This window comes from Salmo salar, chromosome 08 (genome assembly GCF_965601325.2).
Source record: "Salmo salar chromosome 08, fSalSal1, whole genome shotgun sequence".
Taxonomy (NCBI): Eukaryota; Metazoa; Chordata; class Actinopteri; order Salmoniformes; family Salmonidae; genus Salmo; species Salmo salar.
In genome coordinates this window covers 737,501-757,500 of record NC_138298.1, presented here as the reverse complement: position 1 = coordinate 757,500, position 20,000 = coordinate 737,501, and the positions used below count along the sequence as shown (strand labels likewise).

General features: G+C 41.3%; 39 non-coding genes across 39 annotated transcripts in view; all 39 read right to left on the bottom strand.

Moving 5' to 3' along the window:
• Nucleotides 1–98: 98 nt before the first annotated feature.
• LOC145883714 (5S ribosomal RNA) lies at nucleotides 99–217 on the bottom strand. Its single transcript, XR_014395290.1, has one exon. It is a non-coding gene; the product is annotated as a 5S ribosomal RNA (ribosomal RNA).
• A 139-nt stretch (nucleotides 218–356) lies between these two features.
• LOC145852139 (5S ribosomal RNA) lies at nucleotides 357–475 on the bottom strand. Its single transcript, XR_014373993.1, has one exon. It is a non-coding gene; the product is annotated as a 5S ribosomal RNA (ribosomal RNA).
• Nucleotides 476–884: 409 nt separating this feature from the next.
• Nucleotides 885–1,003, bottom strand: LOC145886774 (5S ribosomal RNA). Its single transcript, XR_014398360.1, has one exon. It is a non-coding gene; the product is annotated as a 5S ribosomal RNA (ribosomal RNA).
• A 139-nt stretch (nucleotides 1,004–1,142) lies between these two features.
• On the bottom strand, nucleotides 1,143–1,261 carry LOC123734832 (5S ribosomal RNA). The gene has a single exon (XR_006765017.1). It is a non-coding gene; the product is annotated as a 5S ribosomal RNA (ribosomal RNA).
• A 409-nt stretch (nucleotides 1,262–1,670) lies between these two features.
• Nucleotides 1,671–1,789, bottom strand: LOC123734843 (5S ribosomal RNA). Its single transcript, XR_006765028.2, has one exon. It is a non-coding gene; the product is annotated as a 5S ribosomal RNA (ribosomal RNA).
• A 139-nt stretch (nucleotides 1,790–1,928) lies between these two features.
• Nucleotides 1,929–2,047, bottom strand: LOC145883604 (5S ribosomal RNA). The gene has a single exon (XR_014395180.1). It is a non-coding gene; the product is annotated as a 5S ribosomal RNA (ribosomal RNA).
• Nucleotides 2,048–2,186: 139 nt separating this feature from the next.
• LOC123734865 (5S ribosomal RNA) lies at nucleotides 2,187–2,305 on the bottom strand. Its single transcript, XR_006765050.1, has one exon. It is a non-coding gene; the product is annotated as a 5S ribosomal RNA (ribosomal RNA).
• Nucleotides 2,306–2,714: 409 nt separating this feature from the next.
• On the bottom strand, nucleotides 2,715–2,833 carry LOC123734877 (5S ribosomal RNA). Its single transcript, XR_006765062.2, has one exon. It is a non-coding gene; the product is annotated as a 5S ribosomal RNA (ribosomal RNA).
• A 139-nt stretch (nucleotides 2,834–2,972) lies between these two features.
• LOC145883493 (5S ribosomal RNA) lies at nucleotides 2,973–3,091 on the bottom strand. The gene has a single exon (XR_014395068.1). It is a non-coding gene; the product is annotated as a 5S ribosomal RNA (ribosomal RNA).
• A 139-nt stretch (nucleotides 3,092–3,230) lies between these two features.
• On the bottom strand, nucleotides 3,231–3,349 carry LOC123734899 (5S ribosomal RNA). The gene has a single exon (XR_006765084.1). It is a non-coding gene; the product is annotated as a 5S ribosomal RNA (ribosomal RNA).
• Nucleotides 3,350–9,706: 6,357 nt separating this feature from the next.
• On the bottom strand, nucleotides 9,707–9,825 carry LOC145883382 (5S ribosomal RNA). The gene has a single exon (XR_014394957.1). It is a non-coding gene; the product is annotated as a 5S ribosomal RNA (ribosomal RNA).
• A 139-nt stretch (nucleotides 9,826–9,964) lies between these two features.
• On the bottom strand, nucleotides 9,965–10,083 carry LOC145852098 (5S ribosomal RNA). Its single transcript, XR_014373952.1, has one exon. It is a non-coding gene; the product is annotated as a 5S ribosomal RNA (ribosomal RNA).
• A 409-nt stretch (nucleotides 10,084–10,492) lies between these two features.
• LOC145886773 (5S ribosomal RNA) lies at nucleotides 10,493–10,611 on the bottom strand. The gene has a single exon (XR_014398359.1). It is a non-coding gene; the product is annotated as a 5S ribosomal RNA (ribosomal RNA).
• Nucleotides 10,612–10,750: 139 nt separating this feature from the next.
• LOC145883273 (5S ribosomal RNA) lies at nucleotides 10,751–10,869 on the bottom strand. Its single transcript, XR_014394848.1, has one exon. It is a non-coding gene; the product is annotated as a 5S ribosomal RNA (ribosomal RNA).
• A 139-nt stretch (nucleotides 10,870–11,008) lies between these two features.
• On the bottom strand, nucleotides 11,009–11,127 carry LOC145852087 (5S ribosomal RNA). Its single transcript, XR_014373941.1, has one exon. It is a non-coding gene; the product is annotated as a 5S ribosomal RNA (ribosomal RNA).
• A 409-nt stretch (nucleotides 11,128–11,536) lies between these two features.
• LOC145886772 (5S ribosomal RNA) lies at nucleotides 11,537–11,655 on the bottom strand. The gene has a single exon (XR_014398358.1). It is a non-coding gene; the product is annotated as a 5S ribosomal RNA (ribosomal RNA).
• Nucleotides 11,656–11,794: 139 nt separating this feature from the next.
• Nucleotides 11,795–11,913, bottom strand: LOC145852076 (5S ribosomal RNA). The gene has a single exon (XR_014373930.1). It is a non-coding gene; the product is annotated as a 5S ribosomal RNA (ribosomal RNA).
• A 409-nt stretch (nucleotides 11,914–12,322) lies between these two features.
• On the bottom strand, nucleotides 12,323–12,441 carry LOC145852563 (5S ribosomal RNA). Its single transcript, XR_014374419.1, has one exon. It is a non-coding gene; the product is annotated as a 5S ribosomal RNA (ribosomal RNA).
• Nucleotides 12,442–12,580: 139 nt separating this feature from the next.
• On the bottom strand, nucleotides 12,581–12,699 carry LOC145883165 (5S ribosomal RNA). Its single transcript, XR_014394738.1, has one exon. It is a non-coding gene; the product is annotated as a 5S ribosomal RNA (ribosomal RNA).
• Nucleotides 12,700–12,838: 139 nt separating this feature from the next.
• LOC145852065 (5S ribosomal RNA) lies at nucleotides 12,839–12,957 on the bottom strand. Its single transcript, XR_014373919.1, has one exon. It is a non-coding gene; the product is annotated as a 5S ribosomal RNA (ribosomal RNA).
• Nucleotides 12,958–13,366: 409 nt separating this feature from the next.
• On the bottom strand, nucleotides 13,367–13,485 carry LOC145852562 (5S ribosomal RNA). The gene has a single exon (XR_014374418.1). It is a non-coding gene; the product is annotated as a 5S ribosomal RNA (ribosomal RNA).
• Nucleotides 13,486–13,624: 139 nt separating this feature from the next.
• On the bottom strand, nucleotides 13,625–13,743 carry LOC145883055 (5S ribosomal RNA). The gene has a single exon (XR_014394628.1). It is a non-coding gene; the product is annotated as a 5S ribosomal RNA (ribosomal RNA).
• Nucleotides 13,744–13,882: 139 nt separating this feature from the next.
• Nucleotides 13,883–14,001, bottom strand: LOC145852055 (5S ribosomal RNA). Its single transcript, XR_014373909.1, has one exon. It is a non-coding gene; the product is annotated as a 5S ribosomal RNA (ribosomal RNA).
• A 409-nt stretch (nucleotides 14,002–14,410) lies between these two features.
• On the bottom strand, nucleotides 14,411–14,529 carry LOC145886771 (5S ribosomal RNA). The gene has a single exon (XR_014398357.1). It is a non-coding gene; the product is annotated as a 5S ribosomal RNA (ribosomal RNA).
• Nucleotides 14,530–14,668: 139 nt separating this feature from the next.
• Nucleotides 14,669–14,787, bottom strand: LOC145882943 (5S ribosomal RNA). Its single transcript, XR_014394515.1, has one exon. It is a non-coding gene; the product is annotated as a 5S ribosomal RNA (ribosomal RNA).
• Nucleotides 14,788–14,926: 139 nt separating this feature from the next.
• Nucleotides 14,927–15,045, bottom strand: LOC145852043 (5S ribosomal RNA). The gene has a single exon (XR_014373897.1). It is a non-coding gene; the product is annotated as a 5S ribosomal RNA (ribosomal RNA).
• A 409-nt stretch (nucleotides 15,046–15,454) lies between these two features.
• Nucleotides 15,455–15,573, bottom strand: LOC145886769 (5S ribosomal RNA). Its single transcript, XR_014398355.1, has one exon. It is a non-coding gene; the product is annotated as a 5S ribosomal RNA (ribosomal RNA).
• Nucleotides 15,574–15,712: 139 nt separating this feature from the next.
• On the bottom strand, nucleotides 15,713–15,831 carry LOC145852032 (5S ribosomal RNA). Its single transcript, XR_014373886.1, has one exon. It is a non-coding gene; the product is annotated as a 5S ribosomal RNA (ribosomal RNA).
• Nucleotides 15,832–16,240: 409 nt separating this feature from the next.
• Nucleotides 16,241–16,359, bottom strand: LOC145852561 (5S ribosomal RNA). The gene has a single exon (XR_014374417.1). It is a non-coding gene; the product is annotated as a 5S ribosomal RNA (ribosomal RNA).
• Nucleotides 16,360–16,498: 139 nt separating this feature from the next.
• LOC145882835 (5S ribosomal RNA) lies at nucleotides 16,499–16,617 on the bottom strand. Its single transcript, XR_014394405.1, has one exon. It is a non-coding gene; the product is annotated as a 5S ribosomal RNA (ribosomal RNA).
• A 139-nt stretch (nucleotides 16,618–16,756) lies between these two features.
• Nucleotides 16,757–16,875, bottom strand: LOC145852021 (5S ribosomal RNA). The gene has a single exon (XR_014373875.1). It is a non-coding gene; the product is annotated as a 5S ribosomal RNA (ribosomal RNA).
• Nucleotides 16,876–17,284: 409 nt separating this feature from the next.
• Nucleotides 17,285–17,403, bottom strand: LOC145886768 (5S ribosomal RNA). The gene has a single exon (XR_014398354.1). It is a non-coding gene; the product is annotated as a 5S ribosomal RNA (ribosomal RNA).
• A 139-nt stretch (nucleotides 17,404–17,542) lies between these two features.
• Nucleotides 17,543–17,661, bottom strand: LOC145882727 (5S ribosomal RNA). The gene has a single exon (XR_014394295.1). It is a non-coding gene; the product is annotated as a 5S ribosomal RNA (ribosomal RNA).
• A 139-nt stretch (nucleotides 17,662–17,800) lies between these two features.
• On the bottom strand, nucleotides 17,801–17,919 carry LOC145852010 (5S ribosomal RNA). The gene has a single exon (XR_014373864.1). It is a non-coding gene; the product is annotated as a 5S ribosomal RNA (ribosomal RNA).
• Nucleotides 17,920–18,328: 409 nt separating this feature from the next.
• Nucleotides 18,329–18,447, bottom strand: LOC145886767 (5S ribosomal RNA). The gene has a single exon (XR_014398353.1). It is a non-coding gene; the product is annotated as a 5S ribosomal RNA (ribosomal RNA).
• Nucleotides 18,448–18,856: 409 nt separating this feature from the next.
• LOC145852560 (5S ribosomal RNA) lies at nucleotides 18,857–18,975 on the bottom strand. The gene has a single exon (XR_014374416.1). It is a non-coding gene; the product is annotated as a 5S ribosomal RNA (ribosomal RNA).
• Nucleotides 18,976–19,114: 139 nt separating this feature from the next.
• LOC145882616 (5S ribosomal RNA) lies at nucleotides 19,115–19,233 on the bottom strand. Its single transcript, XR_014394184.1, has one exon. It is a non-coding gene; the product is annotated as a 5S ribosomal RNA (ribosomal RNA).
• Nucleotides 19,234–19,372: 139 nt separating this feature from the next.
• Nucleotides 19,373–19,491, bottom strand: LOC145851999 (5S ribosomal RNA). Its single transcript, XR_014373853.1, has one exon. It is a non-coding gene; the product is annotated as a 5S ribosomal RNA (ribosomal RNA).
• A 409-nt stretch (nucleotides 19,492–19,900) lies between these two features.
• The window catches only part of LOC145886766 (5S ribosomal RNA), a 119-nt gene continuing 19 nt past the window's right edge, over nucleotides 19,901–20,000 (bottom strand). Inside the window, exon 1 of the ribosomal RNA XR_014398352.1 lies at nucleotides 19,901–20,000. This exon is cut by the window's right edge and continues 19 nt beyond it. This is a non-coding gene — a ribosomal RNA (5S ribosomal RNA).

The following is a 20,000-nucleotide window of genomic DNA, read 5'->3' as shown; positions in this document are numbered from 1 at the left end:
TCTGATAAAACAGACATTTAGTCAATTCATCATTAAATGCTTAATACAAGGCAATGTTGCTGATGAAATAGTGCAAGAGCACACCCTCGTGGACAAAATGCTTACAGCACCTGGTATTCCCAGGCGGTCTCCCATCCAAGTACTAACCAGGCCCGACCCTGCTTAGCTTCCGAGATCAGACGAGATCGGGCGTACCCAGGATGGTATGGCCGTAAGCGAGAAACAATCTCTTGCTACAACATATATAGTCAAAGTGAGTCTGATAAAACAGACATTTAGTCAATTCATCATTAAATGCTTAATACAAGGCAGTGTTGCTGATGAAATAGTGCAAGAGCACACCCTCGTGGACAAAATGCTTACAGCACCTGGTATTCCCAGGCGGTCTCCCATCCAAGTACTAACCAGGCCCGACCCTGCTTAGCTTCCGAGATCAGACGAGATCGGGCGTACCCAGGCTGGTATGGCCGTAAGCGAGAAGCAATCTCTTGCTACAACATATATAGTCAAAGTGAGTGTGATAAACAGACATTGCATTTTCACCAATTAGATAAGCAGCTTGAACTTTGTGTCACTGAAAAAGTAGAAGAAATTACAAACACTGTTCCCATCACTTTTTAGCACAGGTAGTTGGATAAAATACAAACTTTATTTCCTTTCATCATTTGAACAGGGCAAAGGAGCACAAAGCACACACAAGCTGCATTCAGCAACAATATTCTTGTTTGTCTTATAAATACAAGGCAGATGCTAATTGAAAACACAAGGAAATTTGATCCTATTAAAAAGGCAGGAAGCTGCATTTAGTCAATTCATCATTAAATGCTTACTACAAGGCAGTGTTGCTGATGAAATAGTGCAGGGGCACACCCTCGTGGACAAAATGCTTACAGCACCTGGTATTGCCAGGCGGTCTCCCATCCAAGTACTAACCAGGCCCGACCCTGCTTAGCTTCCGAGATCAGACGAGATCGGGCGTACCCAGGCTGGTATGGCCGTAAGCGAGAAACAATCTCTTGCTACAACATATATAGTCAAAGTGAGTCTGATAAAACAGACATTTAGTCAATTCATCATTAAATGCTTAATACAAGGCAATGTTGCTGATGAAATAGTGCAAGAGCACACCCTCGTGGACAAAATGCTTACAGCACCTGGTATTCCCAGGCGGTCTCCCATCCAAGTACTAACCAGGCCCGACCCTGCTTAGCTTCCGAGATCAGACGAGATCGGGCGTACCCAGGCTGGTATGGCCGTAAGCGAGAAACAATCTCTTGCTACAACATATATAGTCAAAGTGAGTGTGATAAACAGACATTGCATTTTCACCAATTAGATAAGCAGCTTGAACTTTGTGTCACTGAAAAAGTAGAAGAAATTACAAACACTGTTCCCATCACTTTTTAGCACAGGTAGTTGGATAAAATACAAACTTTATTTCCTTTCATCATTTGAACAGGGCAAAGGAGCACAAAGCACACACAAGCTGCATTCAGCAACAATATTCTTGTTTGTCTTATAAATACAAGGCAGATGCTAATTGAAAACACAAGGAAATTTGATCCTATTAAAAAGGCAGGAAGCTGCATTTAGTCAATTCATCATTAAATGCTTACTACAAGGCAGTGTTGCTGATGAAATAGTGCAGGGGCACACCCTCGTGGACAAAATGCTTACAGCACCTGGTATTGCCAGGCGGTCTCCCATCCAAGTACTAACCAGGCACGACCCTGCTTAGCTTCCGAGATCAGACGAGATCGGGCGTACCCAGGCTGGTATGGCCGTAAGCGAGAAACAATCTCTTGCTACAACATATATAGTCAAAGTGAGTCTGATAAAACAGACATTTAGTCAATTCATCATTAAATGCTTAATACAAGGCAATGTTGCTGATGAAATAGTGCAAGAGCACACCCTCGTGGACAAAATGCTTACAGCACCTGGTATTCCCAGGCGGTCTCCCATCCAAGTACTAACCAGGCCCGACCCTGCTTAGCTTCCGAGATCAGACGAGATCGGGCGTACCCAGGATGGTATGGCCGTAAGCGAGAAACAATCTCTTGCTACAACATATATAGTCAAAGTGAGTCTGATAAAACAGACATTTAGTCAATTCATCATTAAATGCTTAATACAAGGCAGTGTTGCTGATGAAATAGTGCAAGAGCACACCCTCGTGGACAAAATGCTTACAGCACCTGGTATTCCCAGGCGGTCTCCCATCCAAGTACTAACCAGGCCCGACCCTGCTTAGCTTCCGAGATCAGACGAGATCGGGCGTACCCAGGCTGGTATGGCCGTAAGCGAGAAGCAATCTCTTGCTACAACATATATAGTCAAAGTGAGTGTGATAAACAGACATTGCATTTTCACCAATTAGATAAGCAGCTTGAACTTTGTGTCACTGAAAAAGTAGAAGAAATTACAAACACTGTTCCCATCACTTTTTAGCACAGGTAGTTGGATAAAATACAAACTTTATTTCCTTTCATCATTTGAACAGGGCAAAGGAGCACAAAGCACACACAAGCTGCATTCAGCAACAATATTCTTGTTTGTCTTATAAATACAAGGCAGATGCTAATTGAAAACACAAGGAAATTTGATCCTATTAAAAAGGCAGGAAGCTGCATTTAGTCAATTCATCATTAAATGCTTACTACAAGGCAGTGTTGCTGATGAAATAGTGCAGGGGCACACCCTCGTGGACAAAATGCTTACAGCACCTGGTATTGCCAGGCGGTCTCCCATCCAAGTACTAACCAGGCACGACCCTGCTTAGCTTCCGAGATCAGACGAGATCGGGCGTACCCAGGCTGGTATGGCCGTAAGCGAGAAACAATCTCTTGCTACAACATATATAGTCAAAGTGAGTCTGATAAAACAGACATTTAGTCAATTCATCATTAAATGCTTAATACAAGGCAATGTTGCTGATGAAATAGTGCAAGAGCACACCCTCGTGGACAAAATGCTTACAGCACCTGGTATTCCCAGGCGGTCTCCCATCCAAGTACTAACCAGGCCCGACCCTGCTTAGCTTCCGAGATCAGACGAGATCGGGCGTACCCAGGATGGTATGGCCGTAAGCGAGAAACAATCTCTTGCTACAACATATATAGTCAAAGTGAGTCTGATAAAACAGACATTTAGTCAATTCATCATTAAATGCTTAATACAAGGCAGTGTTGCTGATGAAATAGTGCAAGAGCACACCCTCGTGGACAAAATGCTTACAGCACCTGGTATTCCCAGGCGGTCTCCCATCCAAGTACTAACCAGGCCCGACCCTGCTTAGCTTCCGAGATCAGACGAGATCGGGCGTACCCAGGCTGGTATGGCCGTAAGCGAGAAGCAATCTCTTGCTACAACATATATAGTCAAAGTGAGTGTGATAAACAGACATTGCATTTTCACCAATTAGATAAGCAGCTTGAACTTTGTGTCACTGAAAAAGTAGAAGAAATTACAAACACTGTTCCCATCACTTTTTAGCACAGGTAGTTGGATAAAATACAAACTTTATTTCCTTTCATCATTTGAACAGGGCAAAGGAGCACAAAGCACACACAAGCTGCATTCAGCAACAATATTCTTGTTTGTCTTATAAATACAAGGCAGATGCTAATTGAAAACACAAGGAAATTTGATCCTATTAAAAAGGCAGGAAGCTGCATTTAGTCAATTCATCATTAAATGCTTACTACAAGGCAGTGTTGCTGATGAAATAGTGCAGGGGCACACCCTCGTGGACAAAATGCTTACAGCACCTGGTATTGCCAGGCGGTCTCCCATCCAAGTACTAACCAGGCCCGACCCTGCTTAGCTTCCGAGATCAGACGAGATCGGGCGTACCTTTTTTTTTTTATCTTTTATTATGAAAAAACACATAATATTTACAATATTCAAACAATAATAATAAAAAAGGATGAACAATTCATCCTTTTACAAAATCAAAAAAGAAAAGAAAATAAAACCAATTAATAATTAAAAGCAAGTTTTCCATTTTGATCAATTTCGATAAAAGTGCTCCCCCACACAAACAGTTTTTCAAAATTACATCCTCCATATTTATATATTAGTTCAATATCTTTCTCTAAAATACTTTTAAATAAAACCTCCACACTCACAATTTTCCCTTCATAATGTCCTAAATTCCTTCTTTGTCTTACAGCGTATCTAGCATGGCTAAGAACAAAATTCATCAAATTAATATTAAAAACTTTGCTTTTTCCATTTATACCAAATAGAAACAACCTCCTCCACTCAATCCCATTTACAATATCTTCTCCCCAATGTTGTTCTAAAAGCCCCTTTATAAACTCATGAAACCCTTGTAATCTACTACATTCAATAAAAAAGTGCATAAAATTTTCCACCTCCGTACCACAAATATCACATTCTCTTTTAATGTCTCTATTTATTTGATGTAAAACCACGTTCGTAAAAATCCTATTATGTTTCAATTTAAAATCATTATCTTCACATTCTATAGAATTATATTTGACATTGACATTCTTCCATATTGATTTTACATCTATATTTACAAATACCCTAGACCACACTTTTTCTGAAGCAGGAGCTTTTATCTCTCTTAAAATACATTTTTCATAAATCTTTTTAACTTTCAAACCTGATAAAACATGTTTCTCCCCATTACTTTCATAATATAAAACCGGTAAACCCTTAGCTCTCTCAACCACCTCTGTATTTATTAAAAGCACCCATTCTTCAGGAATACACCCTAAAATTCTCTTATACATATTATCTACTGTAGTTTTGCTTATTTCATCTTCCACTTCACAAACATTATCATAAATCGCTTGTACAGTAAGGAACCCTGGAATGACCTCGTATAAAATATCCCCAATCTGTCTCATCCCAGCCCTCATAAAATATTTACAAAACAACATCTTATTATTATATTGTATCTTGGGATTTAAGAAAATTGGCTGATTTAAAATATTGTCTAAAATGGTACACTCATAATAAATATTTGGTAAAAACTCCCCCCAAGCTTCAAACACTTCTCTATAAAACAATGGTATATTACTTAACATTTCTTTTTTCATGCACATCAATAAACCATTGTCCCCCATCCTCCCAACCTCCTGCAAATACTCCTTAAAAAATCTTTTCCATCCATAATCTAGTTCACCATATAAATATTTCCGTACCATTTTAACTCTAATTGCTTTTTTCCTTACATTTAAATCCACCAACTTCAAACCCCCCTCCTCATAACCTGCAATCAATGTTTTAAAAGAAATTTTCGCTCCTTTCCCATCCCATAAAAAATCAACTAAAATCATATTCATTTCAGATAAAACCCATTCTGGTACATCTAAAACGTTCATGACATGAATAAAAATTGACATCAGCAAGGAATTTACAACAATTACTTTCCCTTTTAATTTCAAAGCCCTCCCCCTCCACATATTTACTACCTTCCTAACTTTGTTTATAACCCCACTCCATGTCAGATCCCTAGCTTCTTGTTCCTTCACCCCTAAAAACACACCTAACACCTTAAAATAATCATTTACCACCTTAAAAGGAAAAGTCCCCTCATTATTCTTCCCAACATACATTATTACTGACTTCTCCATATTCACTTTAGCTCCTGAGGCTTTCTCATATACTTTAAAACACTCCATCACCCTTTTAACACTTCCCTCATCTCTGACTGTAATTGTGGTATCGTCTGCATATTGATGAATTAAACTAAAACCTCCTTGCGGAGTCTCTACACAATTTATAAAATGATATTTTTTAAGGTATGCCGCTAAGGGTTCTACCGATAAAACAAACAATAAAGCTGATAAAGGGCACCCCTGTCTCACTGATCTCTCAAGAATAAAAGAATCTGTTAAAATCCCATTACATTTAACCCTACTTTTAGCCTTTCTATATAATAATTTTATCCATCTTATAATTCCATTTCCAAACCCATACTTTTCCAGTACCCTAAACATAAAATCATGTTCCACCCTGTCAAAAGCTTTATTAAAATCTATACTTAAAACAATTCCCCCTATCTTATCGCTATTCATTTTATTTATCACATCTCTAAGTGTAGTTATGGTATCTGCTATATCTCTTCCAGGCACAGTATAATTTTGTGTAGGTGCTATAATATCATTTAAAACCATCTTCATCCTATTTGCCAGTATCTTAGCTAAAATCTTATAATCTGAGTTTAATAAACTAATTGGCCTATAATTTTCTAATTTCAATTTACTCCCCTTATTTTTATATAAAATCGATATCAGCCCTGTCACCATGGAATCTGAAACAGTATTATTGTCTTCCATATATTGATATACTTCTAATAAAATAGGTGCTAAAATACTTTCATACATTTTATAAAACTCTGCAATTAGTCCATCTACTCCAGGACTTTTATTTATTTGTAAACCCTTAATTGCATCTTTCACTTCATCCATTGTTATCTTCCTATCACACATTTGCTTATCCTCAACACCAATTTGCACATCAACACTACTTAAAATCTCTTTTACACACCCCTCATCCACCTCCCCTTTCTTAAATAAATCCTTATAAAAATTCTGTACCGTTTCTAATATCTCCACATAATCATTTACTACTTCACCCTTTACATTTTCAATCTCACTAATATATGATTTCATCTGTTTAGTTTTCTCTAAACCAAGAAAAAACGACGTACATTTCTCCCCTTCTAAAACATATTTTGCCCTACTTCTTATAATTGCACCCTTACACTTATCTATTTCACATTTGCTCAATTTTTCTTTTAAATCTAAAAACTTTTCAATAGTATAATCAGGATCACTATCACATTTCTTCATTTCTTCATTCAATTTTGTTCTTAAATAATTTTCTGCTCTTGTCATCCTACTCCTCTGCTTCCTTGCATATCTAATACTAAAAACTTTTATTTTTTCCTTAACATTTTCCCACCACTTGCACTTATCATTCCCTTTTTGCTTATCCTCCATTTCATCTTCTATCAAAGATTTAAGTTGTTTCCCGTATTCCTCATCACCTAGATACCCTGCATTCATACACCATATTCCCCCCCCTTTCCTTTCCTTATCTAACCCCACCGAAAATGTTAACCCAGCATGATCACTAAAAGTTGTAAAAATATATTTAATATCCTTCATAAAATTCCTTAACCCTTCATTTACTAAAACCAAATCTATCCGTGTCTGTTTCAATTCCCCTAAAACCACCTGCCTTCTAGAAAATTCTCTCTTATTCGGATTCTCCTCCCTCCATATATCAATTAAATTGTTTTCAACCATCATTTTCCTTAAAACCCCCCTAGATACATCACTTCTAAAAATAGCTCCCCTTGTCATATCTAATCTATCCATTTTTACATTAAAATCCCCAACTAAAATACAGTTTCCCTTGCACCATTTCGCTAATTCTAAAAATAAATTCCTTCTCTCTGTTTCATTATTCGGCGCATAAATATTTATAATCCTAAAAACCCTACTCATATATTCAAAATCTAAAATTAAAATCCTCCCATTATTATCATTATATATCTTCTTCACATTTTCTACTACATCCTTCCTTATTAAAATTGCAACCCCACATGAATTCCCCCTACCATTGTTTACATAAATAAAATCCCTCCATATTTTCTGAATTTCTAAAACACACATATTATCCCAGTGCGTCTCTTGAATACATAAAATATCAGAATTCTTTATGTGTACTATTCTATTAAATTTTCCTATTGTTCTCAACCCATTCGCATTTATCGACATTATTGTTACCATACTAATAAATAATAAAATTATAAAATATAATTTCATTATCCTCTACCTTTTATCCAGTTTCTTTCCTCTTCCACCCTTTCTCTCCCCCCCCTCCGCTGCTTTCCTCTTCCTGTATCCTCCTCTCATTCTTTCAAACTTTTCCCCATCATCCGAGTCCGATATCTCCTCCAAGTCCATTTCATCCAGCCAACTTTTCTTCTTTACACCCTCGTCCGTTGTGCTCCCCGTGTTCATCGCCGATTCTGGAATGTTCGTTGTGCTCCCCGTGTTCTCCGCCGTTTCTGGAATGTTCATCTCCGTCTCATGTGTAGTCATCGTTGTGCTCCCCGTGTTCATCGCCGTTTCTGGAATGTTCGTTGTGCTCCCCGTGTTCATCTCCGTCTCATATATTGTCGTCGTTGTGCTCCCCATGTTCTCCGCCGTTTCTGGAATGTTCATCTCCGTCTCTCGTGTAGTCTTCGTTGTGTTCCCCGTGTTCATACCCGTCTCCGTTATTGTCAATAAACTTAAAACCCTCTCCATTTCTTCACCCCCCGAGGTACTTGTTTGTGCTGTGCTTTCCCCCAAAACCCGTGAGTCCCCCGTGCTTCCCCCCAGTCCACTTCCCCTCTCCTCCTGAAAACTCCATCTTCTTATTTCCGAATCCATACTGCTCCCAATTTCATTAATCTTCTGGTCTTCCTTCTTCTCCCTTCTTCCTTCCTCCGTCTCTCCACCTTCCACCACATCCTCTCCTCCATCTTCTTCTCCTTCTTGCGACGATACAACTGCTTCCTCGAATAGTACTTGACTCCCCTCTCCCGTCATAACTTCTCCACAGTTGCACTCCGCCAATCTCTTTCTGCATCTTCCACAAACATTCCTTTCCTTCTCTCCGACACACTCTCTCGCATAATGGCCTTGATTGCCGCACTTGAAACACTTGAATTCAGGGCAATCTTTAACTATGTGCCCCGGTTGTATGCACAATCGACAAACTCTGACCTGCTTGTCATGGATCACCCTGAAGTATTCAGCTCCCTCCAGCGTCTCAATTTTTGTGGAATATGGCAATGATGTGACTTTTTCCGTAAATTTAACTTTACAGAACCTTGTTCCGTCAACCACCTCCGTTCCAGGCCAAACTCTCCTCCTTATCTCCGATACGGCCGTTACTCCCCAGCTTCTCAACTTGTCCAGTATCACTTTATCTTCTATATATACCGGTAGATTCATAAAAGACACCACCAATTCATTAATATTCACATCTCTCGCCAGTATCTTGTTGTCCTTTATCCGTATACCGTCCATTAGCCGTTCTTTACCTTTTCCGTTTCTCATCGTAATTTCATATTTCTTATCTCCTTTCATTCGGCATCCCACCACCTCTCCACACGTCTCCTTAATTGCTCGTAGTAATTCCATCGTCGTCACCTTTTCTTCTCCCACCAACTCAATTGCCACCGTGTATTCTTTGCCATATTTCATTCCTCCTTTTTCGTTTTCCTTCCGTTGCGCATTTTCGTTGTCCTTGTCCGTTCCGTTTGTCGTTGCCATGTTGTCCGTCATTGTAAATCAAAAATGAGAGCGAAAAAACCTCCCCCAGGCAGCAAAACTGCAGGGGGGGAAAACTAAACAAAACTAAAAACTATCCAAATGAAAAAACAATAAATTATATTGCAAAATCCAAAAAAGAAACGAAAATAGCTCTCGAGCAAACACTCTCAAGCAAACACTCACAGCTCAATTACTCGCACCTGTCGTCACTTCTCCAATCAAGGATTAGCGCCCCCAGGCTGGTATGGCCGTAAGCGAGAAACAATGTCTTGCTACAACATATATAGTCAAAGTGAGTCTGATAAAACAGACATTTAGTCAATTCATCATTAAATGCTTAATACAAGGCAATGTTGCTGATGAAATAGTGCAAGAGCACACCCTCGTGGACAAAATGCTTACAGCACCTGGTATTCCCAGGCGGTCTCCCATCCAAGTACTAACCAGGCCCGACCCTGCTTAGCTTCCGAGATCAGACGAGATCGGGCGTACCCAGGATGGTATGGCCGTAAGCGAGAAACAATCTCTTGCTACAACATATATAGTCAAAGTGAGTCTGATAAAACAGACATTTAGTCAATTCATCATTAAATGCTTAATACAAGGCAGTGTTGCTGATGAAATAGTGCAAGAGCACACCCTCGTGGACAAAATGCTTACAGCACCTGGTATTCCCAGGCGGTCTCCCATCCAAGTACTAACCAGGCCCGACCCTGCTTAGCTTCCGAGATCAGACGAGATCGGGCGTACCCAGGCTGGTATGGCCGTAAGCGAGAAGCAATCTCTTGCTACAACATATATAGTCAAAGTGAGTGTGATAAACAGACATTGCATTTTCACCAATTAGATAAGCAGCTTGAACTTTGTGTCACTGAAAAAGTAGAAGAAATTACAAACACTGTTCCCATCACTTTTTAGCACAGGTAGTTGGATAAAATACAAACTTTATTTCCTTTCATCATTTGAACAGGGCAAAGGAGCACAAAGCACACACAAGCTGCATTCAGCAACAATATTCTTGTTTGTCTTATAAATACAAGGCAGATGCTAATTGAAAACACAAGGAAATTTGATCCTATTAAAAAGGCAGGAAGCTGCATTTAGTCAATTCATCATTAAATGCTTACTACAAGGCAGTGTTGCTGATGAAATAGTGCAGGGGCACACCCTCGTGGACAAAATGCTTACAGCACCTGGTATTGCCAGGCGGTCTCCCATCCAAGTACTAACCAGGCCCGACCCTGCTTAGCTTCCGAGATCAGACGAGATCGGGCGTACCCAGGCTGGTATGGCCGTAAGCGAGAAACAATCTCTTGCTACAACATATATAGTCAAAGTGAGTCTGATAAAACAGACATTTAGTCAATTCATCATTAAATGCTTAATACAAGGCAATGTTGCTGATGAAATAGTGCAAGAGCACACCCTCGTGGACAAAATGCTTACAGCACCTGGTATTCCCAGGCGGTCTCCCATCCAAGTACTAACCAGGCCCGACCCTGCTTAGCTTCCGAGATCAGACGAGATCGGGCGTACCCAGGATGGTATGGCCGTAAGCGAGAAACAATCTCTTGCTACAACATATATAGTCAAAGTGAGTCTGATAAAACAGACATTTAGTCAATTCATCATTAAATGCTTAATACAAGGCAGTGTTGCTGATGAAATAGTGCAAGAGCACACCCTCGTGGACAAAATGCTTACAGCACCTGGTATTCCCAGGCGGTCTCCCATCCAAGTACTAACCAGGCCCGACCCTGCTTAGCTTCCGAGATCAGACGAGATCGGGCGTACCCAGGCTGGTATGGCCGTAAGCGAGAAGCAATCTCTTGCTACAACATATATAGTCAAAGTGAGTGTGATAAACAGACATTGCATTTTCACCAATTAGATAAGCAGCTTGAACTTTGTGTCACTGAAAAAGTAGAAGAAATTACAAACACTGTTCCCATCACTTTTTAGCACAGGTAGTTGGATAAAATACAAACTTTATTTCCTTTCATCATTTGAACAGGGCAAAGGAGCACAAAGCACACACAAGCTGCATTCAGCAACAATATTCTTGTTTGTCTTATAAATACAAGGCAGATGCTAATTGAAAACACAAGGAAATTTGATCCTATTAAAAAGGCAGGAAGCTGCATTTAGTCAATTCATCATTAAATGCTTACTACAAGGCAGTGTTGCTGATGAAATAGTGCAGGGGCACACCCTCGTGGACAAAATGCTTACAGCACCTGGTATTGCCAGGCGGTCTCCCATCCAAGTACTAACCAGGCCCGACCCTGCTTAGCTTCCGAGATCAGACGAGATCGGGCGTACCCAGGCTGGTATGGCCGTAAGCGAGAAACAATCTCTTGCTACAACATATATAGTCAAAGTGAGTCTGATAAAACAGACATTTAGTCAATTCATCATTAAATGCTTAATACAAGGCAATGTTGCTGATGAAATAGTGCAAGAGCACACCCTCGTGGACAAAATGCTTACAGCACCTGGTATTCCCAGGCGGTCTCCCATCCAAGTACTAACCAGGCCCGACCCTGCTTAGCTTCCGAGATCAGACGAGATCGGGCGTACCCAGGCTGGTATGGCCGTAAGCGAGAAACAATCTCTTGCTACAACATATATAGTCAAAGTGAGTGTGATAAACAGACATTGCATTTTCACCAATTAGATAAGCAGCTTGAACTTTGTGTCACTGAAAAAGTAGAAGAAATTACAAACACTGTTCCCATCACTTTTTAGCACAGGTAGTTGGATAAAATACAAACTTTATTTCCTTTCATCATTTGAACAGGGCAAAGGAGCACAAAGCACACACAAGCTGCATTCAGCAACAATATTCTTGTTTGTCTTATAAATACAAGGCAGATGCTAATTGAAAACACAAGGAAATTTGATCCTATTAAAAAGGCAGGAAGCTGCATTTAGTCAATTCATCATTAAATGCTTACTACAAGGCAGTGTTGCTGATGAAATAGTGCAGGGGCACACCCTCGTGGACAAAATGCTTACAGCACCTGGTATTGCCAGGCGGTCTCCCATCCAAGTACTAACCAGGCACGACCCTGCTTAGCTTCCGAGATCAGACGAGATCGGGCGTACCCAGGCTGGTATGGCCGTAAGCGAGAAACAATCTCTTGCTACAACATATATAGTCAAAGTGAGTCTGATAAAACAGACATTTAGTCAATTCATCATTAAATGCTTAATACAAGGCAATGTTGCTGATGAAATAGTGCAAGAGCACACCCTCGTGGACAAAATGCTTACAGCACCTGGTATTCCCAGGCGGTCTCCCATCCAAGTACTAACCAGGCCCGACCCTGCTTAGCTTCCGAGATCAGACGAGATCGGGCGTACCCAGGATGGTATGGCCGTAAGCGAGAAACAATCTCTTGCTACAACATATATAGTCAAAGTGAGTCTGATAAAACAGACATTTAGTCAATTCATCATTAAATGCTTAATACAAGGCAGTGTTGCTGATGAAATAGTGCAAGAGCACACCCTCGTGGACAAAATGCTTACAGCACCTGGTATTCCCAGGCGGTCTCCCATCCAAGTACTAACCAGGCCCGACCCTGCTTAGCTTCCGAGATCAGACGAGATCGGGCGTACCCAGGCTGGTATGGCCGTAAGCGAGAAGCAATCTCTTGCTACAACATATATAGTCAAAGTGAGTGTGATAAACAGACATTGCATTTTCACCAATTAGATAAGCAGCTTGAACTTTGTGTCACTGAAAAAGTAGAAGAAATTACAAACACTGTTCCCATCACTTTTTAGCACAGGTAGTTGGATAAAATACAAACTTTATTTCCTTTCATCATTTGAACAGGGCAAAGGAGCACAAAGCACACACAAGCTGCATTCAGCAACAATATTCTTGTTTGTCTTATAAATACAAGGCAGATGCTAATTGAAAACACAAGGAAATTTGATCCTATTAAAAAGGCAGGAAGCTGCATTTAGTCAATTCATCATTAAATGCTTACTACAAGGCAGTGTTGCTGATGAAATAGTGCAGGGGCACACCCTCGTGGACAAAATGCTTACAGCACCTGGTATTGCCAGGCGGTCTCCCATCCAAGTACTAACCAGGCACGACCCTGCTTAGCTTCCGAGATCAGACGAGATCGGGCGTACCCAGGCTGGTATGGCCGTAAGCGAGAAACAATCTCTTGCTACAACATATATAGTCAAAGTGAGTCTGATAAAACAGACATTTAGTCAATTCATCATTAAATGCTTAATACAAGGCAATGTTGCTGATGAAATAGTGCAAGAGCACACGCTCGTGGACAAAATGCTTACAGCACCTGGTATTCCCAGGCGGTCTCCCATCCAAGTACTAACCAGGCCCGACCCTGCTTAGCTTCCGAGATCAGACGAGATCGGGCGTACCCAGGATGGTATGGCCGTAAGCGAGAAACAATCTCTTGCTACAACATATATAGTCAAAGTGAGTCTGATAAAACAGACATTTAGTCAATTCATCATTAAATGCTTAATACAAGGCAGTGTTGCTGATGAAATAGTGCAAGAGCACACCCTCGTGGACAAAATGCTTACAGCACCTGGTATTCCCAGGCGGTCTCCCATCCAAGTACTAACCAGGCCCGACCCTGCTTAGCTTCCGAGATCAGACGAGATCGGGCGTACCCAGGCTGGTATGGCCGTAAGCGAGAAGCAATCTCTTGCTACAACATATATAGTCAAAGTGAGTGTGATAAACAGACATTGCATTTTCACCAATTAGATAAGCAGCTTGAACTTTGTGTCACTGAAAAAGTAGAAGAAATTACAAACACTGTTCCCATCACTTTTTAGCACAGGTAGTTGGATAAAATACAAACTTTATTTCCTTTCATCATTTGAACAGGGCAAAGGAGCACAAAGCACACACAAGCTGCATTCAGCAACAATATTCTTGTTTGTCTTATAAATACAAGGCAGATGCTAATTGAAAACACAAGGAAATTTGATCCTATTAAAAAGGCAGGAAGCTGCATTTAGTCAATTCATCATTAAATGCTTACTACAAGGCAGTGTTGCTGATGAAATAGTGCAGGGGCACACCCTCGTGGACAAAATGCTTACAGCACCTGGTATTGCCAGGCGGTCTCCCATCCAAGTACTAACCAGGCCCGACCCTGCTTAGCTTCCGAGATCAGACGAGATCGGGCGTACCCAGGCTGGTATGGCCGTAAGCGAGAAACAATGTCTTGCTACAACATATATAGTCAAAGTGAGTCTGATAAAACAGACATTTAGTCAATTCATCATTAAATGCTTAATACAAGGCAATGTTGCTGATGAAATAGTGCAAGAGCACACCCTCGTGGACAAAATGCTTACAGCACCTGGTATTCCCAGGCGGTCTCCCATCCAAGTACTAACCAGGCCCGACCCTGCTTAGCTTCCGAGATCAGACGAGATCGGGCGTACCCAGGATGGTATGGCCGTAAGCGAGAAACAATCTCTTGCTACAACATATATAGTCAAAGTGAGTCTGATAAAACAGACATTTAGTCAATTCATCATTAAATGCTTAATACAAGGCAGTGTTGCTGATGAAATAGTGCAAGAGCACACCCTCGTGGACAAAATGCTTACAGCACCTGGTATTCCCAGGCGGTCTCCCATCCAAGTACTAACCAGGCCCGACCCTGCTTAGCTTCCGAGATCAGACGAGATCGGGCGTACCCAGGCTGGTATGGCCGTAAGCGAGAAGCAATCTCTTGCTACAACATATATAGTCAAAGTGAGTGTGATAAACAGACATTGCATTTTCACCAATTAGATAAGCAGCTTGAACTTTGTGTCACTGAAAAAGTAGAAGAAATTACAAACACTGTTCCCATCACTTTTTAGCACAGGTAGTTGGATAAAATACAAACTTTATTTCCTTTCATCATTTGAACAGGGCAAAGGAGCACAAAGCACACACAAGCTGCATTCAGCAACAATATTCTTGTTTGTCTTATAAATACAAGGCAGATGCTAATTGAAAACACAAGGAAATTTGATCCTATTAAAAAGGCAGGAAGCTGCATTTAGTCAATTCATCATTAAATGCTTACTACAAGGCAGTGTTGCTGATGAAATAGTGCAGGGGCACACCCTCGTGGACAAAATGCTTACAGCACCTGGTATTGCCAGGCGGTCTCCCATCCAAGTACTAACCAGGCCCGACCCTGCTTAGCTTCCGAGATCAGACGAGATCGGGCGTACCCAGGCTGGTATGGCCGTAAGCGAGAAACAATCTCTTGCTACAACATATATAGTCAAAGTGAGTCTGATAAAACAGACATTTAGTCAATTCATCATTAAATGCTTAATACAAGGCAATGTTGCTGATGAAATAGTGCAAGAGCACACCCTCGTGGACAAAATGCTTACAGCACCTGGTATTCCCAGGCGGTCTCCCATCCAAGTACTAACCAGGCCCGACCCTGCTTAGCTTCCGAGATCAGACGAGATCGGGCGTACCCAGGCTGGTATGGCCGTAAGCGAGAAACAATCTCTTGCTACAACATATATAGTCAAAGTGAGTGTGATAAACAGACATTGCATTTTCACCAATTAGATAAGCAGCTTGAACTTTGTGTCACTGAAAAAGTAGAAGAAATTACAAACACTGTTCCCATCACTTTTTAGCACAGGTAGTTGGATAAAATACAAACTTTATTTCCTTTCATCATTTGAACAGGGCAAAGGAGCACAAAGCACACACAAGCTGCATTCAGCAACAATATTCTTGTTTGTCTTATAAATACAAGGCAGATGCTAATTGAAAACACAAGGAAATTTGATCCTATTAAAAAGGCAGGAAGCTGCATTTAGTCAATTCATCATTAAATGCTTACTACAAGGCAGTGTTGCTGATGAAATAGTGCAGGGGCACACCCTCGTGGACAAAATGCTTACAGCACCTGGTATTGCCAGGCGGTCTCCCATCCAAGTACTAACCAGGCACGACCCTGCTTAGCTTCCGAGATCAGACGAGATCGGGCGTACCCAGGCTGGTATGGCCGTAAGCGAGATACAATCTCTTGCTACAACATATATAGTCAAAGTGAGTCTGATAAAACAGACATTTAGTCAATTCATCATTAAATGCTTAATACAAGGCAATGTTGCTGATGAAATAGTGCAAGAGCACACCCTCGTGGACAAAATGCTTACAGCACCTGGTATTCCCAGGCGGTCTCCCATCCAAGTACTAACCAGGCCCGACCCTGCTTAGCTTCCGAGATCAGACGAGATCGGGCGTACCCAGGATGGTATGGCCGTAAGCGAGAAACAATCTCTTGCTACAACATATATAGTCAAAGTGAGTCTGATAAAACAGACATTTAGTCAATTCATCATTAAATGCTTAATACAAGGCAGTGTTGCTGATGAAATAGTGCAAGAGCACACCCTCGTGGACAAAATGCTTACAGCACCTGGTATTCCCAGGCGGTCTCCCATCCAAGTACTAACCAGGCCCGACCCTGCTTAGCTTCCGAGATCAGACGAGATCGGGCGTACCCAGGCTGGTATGGCCGTAAGCGAGAAGCAATCTCTTGCTACAACATATATAGTCAAAGTGAGTGTGATAAACAGACATTGCATTTTCACCAATTAGATAAGCAGCTTGAACTTTGTGTCACTGAAAAAGTAGAAGAAATTACAAACACTGTTCCCATCACTTTTTAGCACAGGTAGTTGGATAAAATACAAACTTTATTTCCTTTCATCATTTGAACAGGGCAAAGGAGCACAAAGCACACACAAGCTGCATTCAGCAACAATATTCTTGTTTGTCTTATAAATACAAGGCAGATGCTAATTGAAAACACAAGGAAATTTGATCCTATTAAAAAGGCAGGAAGCTGCATTTAGTCAATTCATCATTAAATGCTTACTACAAGGCAGTGTTGCTGATGAAATAGTGCAGGGGCACACCCTCGTGGACAAAATGCTTACAGCACCTGGTATTGCCAGGCGGTCTCCCATCCAAGTACTAACCAGGCCCGACCCTGCTTAGCTTCCGAGATCAGACGAGATCGGGCGTACCCAGGCTGGTATGGCCGTAAGCGAGAAACAATGTCTTGCTACAACATATATAGTCAAAGTGAGTCTGATAAAACAGACATTTAGTCAATTCATCATTAAATGCTTAATACAAGGCAATGTTGCTGATGAAATAGTGCAAGAGCACACCCTCGTGGACAAAATGCTTACAGCACCTGGTATTCCCAGGCGGTCTCCCATCCAAGTACTAACCAGGCCCGACCCTGCTTAGCTTCCGAGATCAGACGAGATCGGGCGTACCCAGGATGGTATGGCCGTAAGCGAGAAACAATCTCTTGCTACAACATATATAGTCAAAGTGAGTCTGATAAAACAGACATTTAGTCAATTCATCATTAAATGCTTAATACAAGGCAGTGTTGCTGATGAAATAGTGCAAGAGCACACCCTCGTGGACAAAATGCTTACAGCACCTGGTATTCCCAGGCGGTCTCCCATCCAAGTACTAACCAGGCCCGACCCTGCTTAGCTTCCGAGATCAGACGAGATCGGGCGTACCCAGGCTGGTATGGCCGTAAGCGAGAAGCAATCTCTTGCTACAACATATATAGTCAAAGTGAGTGTGATAAACAGACATTGCATTTTCACCAATTAGATAAGCAGCTTGAACTTTGTGTCACTGAAAAAGTAGAAGAAATTACAAACACTGTTCCCATCACTTTTTAGCACAGGTAGTTGGATAAAATACAAACTTTATTTCCTTTCATCATTTGAACAGGGCAAAGGAGCACAAAGCACACACAAGCTGCATTCAGCAACAATATTCTTGTTTGTCTTATAAATACAAGGCAGATGCTAATTGAAAACACAAGGAAATTTGATCCTATTAAAAAGGCAGGAAGCTGCATTTAGTCAATTCATCATTAAATGCTTACTACAAGGCAGTGTTGCTGATGAAATAGTGCAGGGGCACACCCTCGTGGACAAAATGCTTACAGCACCTGGTATTGCCAGGCGGTCTCCCATCCAAGTACTAACCAGGCCCGACCCTGCTTAGCTTCCGAGATCAGACGAGATCGGGCGTACCCAGGCTGGTATGGCCGTAAGCGAGAAACAATCTCTTGCTACAACATATATAGTCAAAGTGAGTGTGATAAACAGACATTGCATTTTCACCAATTAGATAAGCAGCTTGAACTTTGTGTCACTGAAAAAGTAGAAGAAATTACAAACACTGTTCCCATCACTTTTTAGCACAGGTAGTTGGATAAAATACAAACTTTATTTCCTTTCATCATTTGAACAGGGCAAAGGAGCACAAAGCACACACAAGCTGCATTCAGCAACAATATTCTTGTTTGTCTTATAAATACAAGGCAGATGCTAATTGAAAACACAAGGAAATTTGATCCTATTAAAAAGGCAGGAAGCTGCATTTAGTCAATTCATCATTAAATGCTTACTACAAGGCAGTGTTGCTGATGAAATAGTGCAGGGGCACACCCTCGTGGACAAAATGCTTACAGCACCTGGTATTGCCAGGCGGTCTCCCATCCAAGTACTAACCAGGCACGACCCTGCTTAGCTTCCGAGATCAGACGAGATCGGGCGTACCCAGGCTGGTATGGCCGTAAGCGAGATACAATCTCTTGCTACAACATATATAGTCAAAGTGAGTCTGATAAAACAGACATTTAGTCAATTCATCATTAAATGCTTAATACAAGGCAATGTTGCTGATGAAATAGTGCAAGAGCACACCCTCGTGGACAAAATGCTTACAGCACCTGGTATTCCCAGGCGGTCTCCCATCCAAGTACTAACCAGGCCCGACCCTGCTTAGCTTCCGAGATCAGACGAGATCGGGCGTACCCAGGATGGTATGGCCGTAAGCGAGAAACAATCTCTTGCTACAACATATATAGTCAAAGTGAGTCTGATAAAACAGACATTTAGTCAATTCATCATTAAATGCTTAATACAAGGCAGTGTTGCTGATGAAATAGTGCAAGAGCACACCCTCGTGGACAAAATGCTTACAGCACCTGGTATTCCCAGGCGGTCTCCCATCCAAGTACTAACCAGGCCCGACCCTGCTTAGCTTCCGAGATCAGACGAGATCGGGCGTACCCAGGCTGGTATGGCCGTAAGCGAGAAGCAATCTCTTGCTACAACATATATAGTCAAAGTGAGTGTGATAAACAGACATTGCATTTTCACCAATTAGATAAGCAGCTTGAACTTTGTGTCACTGAAAAAGTAGAAGAAATTACAAACACTGTTCCCATCACTTTTTAGCACAGGTAGTTGGATAAAATACAAACTTTATTTCCTTTCATCATTTGAACAGGGCAAAGGAGCACAAAGCACACACAAGCTGCATTCAGCAACAATATTCTTGTTTGTCTTATAAATACAAGGCAGATGCTAATTGAAAACACAAGGAAATTTGATCCTATTAAAAAGGCAGGAAGCTGCATTTAGTCAATTCATCATTAAATGCTTACTACAAGGCAGTGTTGCTGATGAAATAGTGCAGGGGCACACCCTCGTGGACAAAATGCTTACAGCACCTGGTATTGCCAGGCGGTCTCCCATCCAAGTACTAACCAGGCCCGACCCTGCTTAGCTTCCGAGATCAGACGAGATCGGGCGTACCCA